This window comes from Chiloscyllium punctatum, chromosome 36 (genome assembly GCF_047496795.1).
Source record: "Chiloscyllium punctatum isolate Juve2018m chromosome 36, sChiPun1.3, whole genome shotgun sequence".
Lineage (NCBI taxonomy): Eukaryota > Metazoa > Chordata > Chondrichthyes > Orectolobiformes > Hemiscylliidae > Chiloscyllium > Chiloscyllium punctatum.
This window is the reverse complement of record NC_092774.1, coordinates 35,078,804-35,087,418: the sequence shown is the minus strand read 5'-3', so window position 1 is coordinate 35,087,418 and position 8,615 is coordinate 35,078,804. Positions and strand designations below refer to the sequence as shown.

At 46.8% G+C, this 8,615-nt stretch overlaps 2 non-coding genes across 2 annotated transcripts; both read right to left on the bottom strand.

The window, feature by feature from the left end:
• Positions 1-4,228: 4,228 nt before the first annotated feature.
• Positions 4,229-4,302, bottom strand: trnan-guu (transfer RNA asparagine (anticodon GUU)). Its single transcript has one exon. It is a non-coding gene; the product is annotated as a tRNA-Asn (tRNA).
• Positions 4,303-7,591: 3,289 nt separating this feature from the next.
• On the bottom strand, positions 7,592-7,665 carry trnan-guu (transfer RNA asparagine (anticodon GUU)). The gene has a single exon. It is a non-coding gene; the product is annotated as a tRNA-Asn (tRNA).
• Positions 7,666-8,615: the final 950 nt, after the last annotated feature.

The window sequence follows — 8,615 nt, the reverse complement described above, 5'->3', positions numbered from 1 at the left end:
ATCGCCCTCTGGCCCAACAGTTCAAACCCCTCCCACTCTGCCGAGGACATGCAGGTCCTGGGCATCCTCCATCGCCGCTCCATCACCACCCGATGCCTAGGGGATGAACGCCACATCTTCTGCTTCAGATAAAATCAACCACAAGCCATCAATGCAGACTTCTACAGTTTCCACATTTCCCCTTCCCCCCTCCTTACCTCAGTTCCAACCTTCCAGCTCAGCGCTGTCCTTATGACCTGTCCGACCTGCCAATCTCCCTTCCCACCTATCCGCTCCACCCTACTCTCTGACCTGTCACCTCCATCCCCACCCCCATTCACCTATTGTACTCTTTGCTACCTTTGGCCCAGCAACACCCGATTTATCTTTCCACCCTGGAGGCGTCCTGCCTTAATTCCTGATGAAGGCCTTTTACCCGAAACGTCGATTTTACTACTCCTCGGAAGCTGTCTGACCTGCTGTACTTTTCCAGCACCACTCTGATCTAAACTCTGTTTTCCAGCATCTGCAGTCCTCACTTTTGACTCACCAATAAACTCAGTGTGGCGATTTCACATCAACAAACTGACACAAGCAGACACAACGTCGACAGAAACACAAGCACATTACTTTACATTAAAGACATCTGTGAAATGATGTCAAGACAACTCAATCCTCTCAGCATCATGGTCGCCCACAAACCTACCAACACACTTAAACAGCGGCTAATGAACCCGAAATACCCGATACAAACAACCAGCGAACGAATATTATTTAAAAAATACCACACAAGGAAATATATACATGACCTCTGCCACACAGGTCTCTGAGGCAAGAAATGCTGGGATGAGATAATGAAGATTATTTCAGCCAAGACGAATCGGCACTGACTACACAGCCATTTAAAATCAACGCTGTCAGCCCAGGATGGAAGACCCGAAGGGATGAACAGTTTTCTTATTTCCTGAAGATTTACAAAGCTGAGACTGGGTTTTGGTGCTTGTTCCCTTTCCACTCCCAGGAGCCGCAGTGGTTGGGGCGGTGAGTTGGGGAAAGTGAAATGTGCCCGCGAAAGCGTGTGTGGCTACTTCAGCTTCCCCTCCTCTGACAGCGCTATGACTTTACTCTGATGTTCTCAGGGACACTTCCCGACGCGAGGCAGTGAAAAGAGTCTCGATCCTGCAGATCAGCAATTCAAACCATATGCCGGCTTCAGGACAATGCGAAAGATCAATTGGGGTATGTGAAGAAGCTGTGAGCTGCATTTCAAACAGGTAGGTGGAGTCAGATGCATCAACCATTGCGCCCCGTCACTGTGCGGACCTGACGCCGCCATGCTGCAGAGTTCTGACGTTAACACGGACATGCGCAGCAATGGGAACATTCACAAGAGAAACAGCCAAAGATAATCACCGTCACTGCTTCCCTTCCATAGTCCCAACTTTGTGAAGCACTATCTTTCACTGGCAAATAAAACACATTAATCCTCAGGTGCCGACTTCACTTCGATCACGACTTCACACCCCTAACTGTTCTCGTCTCATTTCCAAATACTTGGCTCATAGCCTCAAAAACTGTTCTGTGGGTATCTGATTGTTCCACCCTGTCAGGCAGTGGGTTGCAGATTCCCGACCAGGCCCAATGTGATTGAAATATTTCAACTCCTCCACTGAGTTGCATCTTTAAAAAAATCGTGGAGCAATCTCCCTGTCCTTTTTACGACATTTCTCAACTGTAGTCGGCAGGGTTCACACCTGGGTGGGGAAAGCGCAATGGATTTCATCTCCATCGCACTCACCAATCGGCCCACCAATACAGAACCACACTGACAGCTTCATTTCCCAGGTCTCTCTGCCTGTGGAGCTGAGAAAGAGGGAATCATTGCAGAGTTTGATTGAATCCAATCACTTCACAAGATTCGAAATGGTTAAATATCTGCAAATGGCGGGTCTGGGTGTTTCATCACGAAAGATGACGTGGACCTAGTCAGCAGATTACCACCCTGGGCGGGGAGCCCCACAGGATCTCTACGCCAACACGTTAACTGTTCGGCCACAACTACACGCCCAAAGTTGTGGTCTAAACTTTCTCATGGAATACTTCTAACAGGAAAGGTGAGTATTGGGATTGTCCTGCCGCGCCATAACCCCAACGGTTCCTGTTCCCCTGGATTTGATTAGGACAAGGAGGCTGATGGGAGATCGAATTGAACTAAACACATTGATGAGAGATAGAGCGGGTGGGAAGGATCCATTCCCATGCGTAGAGAGATTAATAATCAGGGCCGAAAATAAGGAGCCACTTCAAGAAGTTTGGGGTTCATTCAGCAAAGCTAATGTAGAACTGTTCACAGAAAATTGTGATGAAAATCTCTCGAGTTATTTTGATGAGAAGTGTTGATGATGCTAATACAATCGATAGGATGAACGTAGATTGGTAAATGTATTTGGTGACAGTTCTGTTCTAGCCCCGTGAGCGAAACCTGGATCTGAAGGAGTAGAAGGGACATTAACAACATCGATCTGAAATTGGACACGTGACAATAAACATCCATCATGAACAGTTGGCTTTTGAACTGGAGAAGGTTTCTCGTGAAATTAGCTTGAGGCTTGAGGTATGCAAGGTCAAGATAATTTAGGTAAAACACGGAAACGCTATCCTCATTAGCAGACAGTGAAAGGATTACAAGACACAAATTAAACATTTTCGACAAGTGATACAGGGGACTGGGAAGATAAGTATTATAAACTGTGAACAGCAAAGTTCTGGAGCACAACACTTACATTCAAAGACCGAAAACATCCAGGTCCTGATTAATCAGATTGCATTGTGGTGCTTTTTTTGCAAAACATCCACTTGCAATGTCCAACAAAAGAGTGGCAAAACCCATCCCTGTCAGCCCAGGATAGAAAATCCGAAGGGATGAACGTTTGCTGATTTTCTGAAGATTCACAGAGCTTAGACTGGGTTTTGGTGATTGTTTCTTTTCCACTTCCAGGAGCCGCAGTGGTTGAGGCGTTGAGTTGGGGAGAATAAAATGTGCCCGTGAGCTGCATGTGGGGCTATTTCAGCTTCCCCTCATCTGACTGCGCTGTGAGTTGACTCCGATGTTCTCAGGGACATTTACTGACGCGAGACAGTGAAAGGATTCTCATTCCCGCAGATCGGGAATTCAAACCGTATGCCGGCTTCAGGACAATGAGAAGATTAATTGGGGTGTGTGAAGAAGCTGTGAGCTGCATTTCAAACAGGTAGGTGGAGTCAGATGCATCATCCATTGCGCCCCCGGCCCTGTGCGTATCTAACGCCACCATGCTTCAGAGTTCTGACGTTAACACGGACATGCGCAGCAATGGGTTCATTCACAAGGTGAACAACCAAAGATAATCACCATCACTGATTCCCTTCCACAGGCCCAACTTTGTGAAGCAGTATCTTTCACTGGCAAAGGAAACACCCTTGTCCTCAGGTGCCTGCTTCATTTCGATCACGATTTCAAGCACCTCACTGTTCTCGTGTCATTTCCAAACACTTTGCTCATAGCCTCAAAAGAAGCTCTGCGGGTATCGGCTTGCTCCACCCGAACACGCAGTGGGTTGCAGATTCACACCAGTCCCAATTTGAGTGAAATATTTTTCCCCCTCCACTGATTTGAATCTTAAAGAAGAAGCCGGGGAGCAAGCTCCCTTTCTTTTCGACGGCATTCCTCATTTTGTACTCGGAAGGGTTCACACCTGCGTGGGGAAACCGCAATGGATTTCATGTACATCGCATTAACCACTCGGCCCACGAATACAGAACCACACTGACAGCTTGACTTCCCAGGTCTGTCTGCCTGTGGAGCTGAGAACGAGTGAATCATCGCAGAGTTTGTTTGAATCCAATCACTTCACAGTGATTCGAAAGGGTTAAATATCTGCACATGGTGTTTGCAGATATTTCGGTGCTTCACCCCAAAAGATGAAATGAACTTTCAGTTAGAAATTGCAGGAGGAACTCAGCAGGTCAGGCAACATCTGTGGAAAGAGAATCAGAGGCAACATTTCAAAATTCTGTTTTCTCCGACAGGGACTGTGAAACCTGCCGAGTTTCTCTTTTGGTCTGGTCTTCTCAGCAGACGCAGTTCCTTCCGTGAGACATTAATTCAATTCCGAAACCCCTTTATGGAGAAGAATTCCGTTCGGGGAGCATTTTCCTGACCCCATGAAAAGCGCACAGCATCGAAGCCAATGAAGGGCAGCGAACACACCGCCCCTGGGTGGGCTCGAACCACCAACCTTTCGGTTAACAGCCGAACGCGCTGACCAATTGCGCCACAGAGACAGTCGCAGACGTGGGCTGCACCATCGCTTAATGATTTTATAATTCTGCCTCCCCTCCAGGAATTACAATTGTCGTCTATCAGTTTTACTTTTCCATAATCAAGCCTGGGAGATGTGTTGTGGAGATACCGGGGACAGTCTGCAGACACATCCATGTCACGAGGAACTAGCTTTCTTACTCCGGGGCCGGCGCCCTTCCAGCCTTTCAGTGTTTTGCCTGTTCCCGAGTTCTCTCATTGGCTCGCAGGGGAGAAGGGGTTTGAATTCCTGATGTTCAGGAACGACAATTCTTTCAATGTCTCAGATCAGTTCATGTGCCGAGAACATCAGAGTCAACCTCCCGGCCTCTTCAACAAGGGGACGGTGTCTGGATTGTCTCTGCTCAATCGGAGCGGTCATCTTTCATTCTCCTCTAAATCCGCTGCCCAAAGTGTTTCTAAAGGTTCACAAAGCTGGAGACTGGGATTTCTGTTTTGCTTCATGAACATTTGAACATTTTTCCATTTCCTAACTGACAATATTTTGCCAAAATCTCTTCCAATTGTACGCCTTGCCTCATGTCCAGGAAAGAGGAATTTCCATTTTGGGGAGCCATTCCCAAGGTGGAGAATGTTCGCTTTGGAGCAAAGAAGGATAACTGGAGATTTCCTGGGGCTGTTGGTCATGATGGGAGAAGAAGCGGTGTGAATGGGCAGATTAATGATCAGAAGAACCAATTGCCACTGACCAGAGTCAGTTACCAGAGGACAGGGATTGAAGTTCTTGAATGAAAAGCAGCACTTGTGCCTAATAAACACAGAGAATACTGCAGAAAGCCAACGGGTCGAGCAGCATCTGTGGAAAGGGAAACAGAGCTGACGTTGTGAGTCTGGTACGTTGTTTGTTCAGAACCCGAGTTTCCTGCATGGCAATCAATTCCCATACATGAGAAAACGGGTCTTTATTGAGACGGGTTTTGTGAAGTTTGAGCGATAATGCCACCAACAGGAAGTCATTTAAAATCGCCAGCGCAGAAAGCATAGCCAGCAGGTTACCACCCTGGGCGGGGGAGCCCCAAAGGATCTCTACGCCAACACCTTAAGTGTTCGGCCACAACTACACGCCCAAAGTTGTGGTCTAAACTTTCTCATGGAATAGTTCTAACAGGAAAGGTGAGTATTTGGATTGTCCTGTCCGCGCCATAGCCCCAACGGTTCCTGTTGCCCTGGATTTGATCAGGACAGAGGAGGCTGATGGGAGATCGAATTGAACTAAACACATTGATGAGAGATAGAGCGGCTGGGAAGGATCCATTCCCATGCGTAGAGAGATTAATAATCAGGGCCGAAAATAAGGAGCCACTTCAAGAAATTTGGGGTTCATTCAGCAAAGCTAATGTATGACTGTTCACAGAAAATTGTGATGAAAATCTCTCGAGTTATTTTGATTAGAAGTGTTGATGATGCTAATACAATCGATAGGATGAACGTAGATTGGTAAATGTATTTGGTGACAGTTCTGTTCTAGCCCTGTGAGCGAAACCTGGATCTGAAGGAGTATAAGGGACATTAAAAACATCGATCTGAAATTGGACACGTGACAAGGAACAGAGCCATCATGAACAGTTGGCTTTTGAACTGGAGAAGGTTTCTCGTGAAATTAGCTTGAGGCTTGAGGTATGCAAGGTCAAGATAATTTAGGTAAAACACGGAAACGCTATCCTCATTAGCAGACAGTGAAAGGTTTACAAGACACAAATTAAACATTTTCGACAAGTGATACAGGGGACTGGGAAGATAAGTATTATAAACTGTGAACAGCAAAGTTCTGGAGCACAACACTTACATTCAAAGACCGAACACATCCAGGTCCTGATTAATCAGATTGCATTGTGGTGCTTTTTTTGCAAAACATCCACTTGCAATGTCCTACAAAAGAGTGACAAAACCCATCCCTGTCAGCCCAGGATAGAAAATCCGAAGGGATGAACGTTTGCTGATTTTCTGAAGATTCACAGAGCTTAGACTGGGTTTTGGTGATTGTTTCTTTTCCACTCCCAGGAGCCGCAGTGGTTGAGGCGTTGAGTTGGGGAGAATAAAATGTGCCCGTGAGCAGCATGTGGGACTATTTCAGCTTCCCCTCATCTGACTGCGCTGTGAGTTGACTCAGATGTTCTCAGGGACATTTACTGACGCGAGACAGTGAAAGGATTCTCATTCCCGCAGATCTGGAATTCAAACCGTGTGCCGGCTTCAGGACAATGAGAAAGATTAATTGGAGTGTGTGAAGAAACTTTGAGCTGCATTTCAAACAGGTAGGTGGAGTCAGATGCATCATCCATGGCGCCCCGGGCCTGTGCGTATCTCACGCCACCATGCTGCAGAGTTCTGACATTAACACGGACATGCGCAGCAATGGGAACATTCACGATGTGAACAACCAAAAATAATCACCGTCACTGATTCCCTTCCACAGGCCCAACTTTGTGAAGCAGTATCTTTCACTGGCAAAGGAAACACCCTTGTCCTCAGGTGCCTGCTTCATTTCGATCACGATTTCAAGCACCTCACTGTTCTAGTCTCATTTCCAAACACTTTGCTCATAGCCTCAAAAGAAGCTCTGCGGGTATCTGCTTGTTCCACCCGAACAGGCAGTGGGTTGCAGATTCCCACCAGTCCCAATTTGAGTGAAATCGTTTTCCCCCTCCACTTATTTGAATCTTAAAGAAGAAGCCGGGGAGCAAGCTCCCTTTCTTTTCGACGACATTTCTCATTTTGTACTCGGAAGGGTTCACACCTGCGTGGGGAAACCGCAATGGATTTCAAGTCCATCGCATTAACCACTCGGCCCACGAATACAGAACCACACTGACAGCTTAACTTCCCATGTCTGTCTGCCAATGGAGCTGAGAAAGAGTGAATCATCGCAGAGTTTGTTTGAATCCAATCACTTCACAGTGATTCGAAAGGGTTTAATATCTGCACATGATGTTTGCAGATATTTCGGTGTTTCACCCCAAAAGATGAAATTAAGTTTCAGTTAGAAATTGCAGGAGGAACTCAGCAGGTCAGGCAACATCTGTGGAAAGAGAATCAGAGGCAACATTTCAAAATTGTGTTTTCTCCGACAAGGACTGTGAAACCTGCCGAGTTTCTCTTTTGGTCTCGTCTTCTCAGCAGACGCAGTCCCTTCCGTTAGACATTAATTCAATTCAGAAACCTCTGTGTGGAGAAGATTTCCGTTTGGGGAACATTTTCCTGACCCCAAGAAAAGCGCACTGCTTCGCAGCCAAAGAACGGCTGTGAACACACCGCCCCTGGGTGGGCTCGAACCACCAACCTTTCGGTTAACAGCCGAACGCGCTGACCAATTGCGCCACAGAGACAGTCGCAGATGTGGGCTGCACCATCGCTTAATGATTTTGTAATTCTGCCTCCCCGCCGAGAATTACAATTGTCGCCTATCAGTTTTACTTTTCCATAATCAAGCCTGGGAGATGTGTTGTGGAGATACCGGGGACAGTCTGCAGACACATCCATGTCACGAGGAACTAGCTTTCTTACTCCGGGGCCGGCGCCCTTCCAGCCTTTCAGTGTTTTGCCTGTTCCCGAGTTCTCTCATTGGCTCGCAGGGGAGAAGGGGTTTGAATTCCTGATGTTCAGGAACGACAATGCTTTCAATGTCTCAGATCAGTTCATGTGCAGAGAACATCAGAGTCAACCTCCCGGCCTCTTCAACAAGGGGACGGTGTCTGGACTGTCTCTGCTCAATCGGAGCGGTCATCTTTCATTCTCCTTTAAATCCACTTCCGAAAGTGTTTCGAAAGGTTCACAAAGCTGGAGACTGGGATTTCTGCTTTGCTTCATGAACATTTGCACATTTTTTCCATATCCTAACTGACAATATTTTGCCAAATTCTCTTCCCTTGCCTCATGTCCAGGGATGAGGAATTTCCATTCTGGGAAGACATTCCCAAGGTTGAGAATGTTCGCTTTGGAGCAAAGAAGGATAACTGGAGATTTCCTGGGGCTGTTGGTCATGATGGGAGAAGAAGCGGTGGGAATGGGCAGATGAATGATCAGAAGAACCAATTGCCACTGACCAGAGTCAGTTACCTGAGGACAGGGATTGAAGTTCTTGAATGAAAAGCAGCACTTGTGCCTAATAAACACAGAGAATACTGCAGAAAGCCAACAGGTCGAGCAGCATCTGTGGAAAGGGGAATAGAACTGACGTTGTGAGTCTGATACGTTGTTTGTTCAGAACCCGAGTTTCCTGCATGGCAATCAATTCCCAGACATGAGAAAACGGGTCTTTATTGAGACGGGTTTTGTG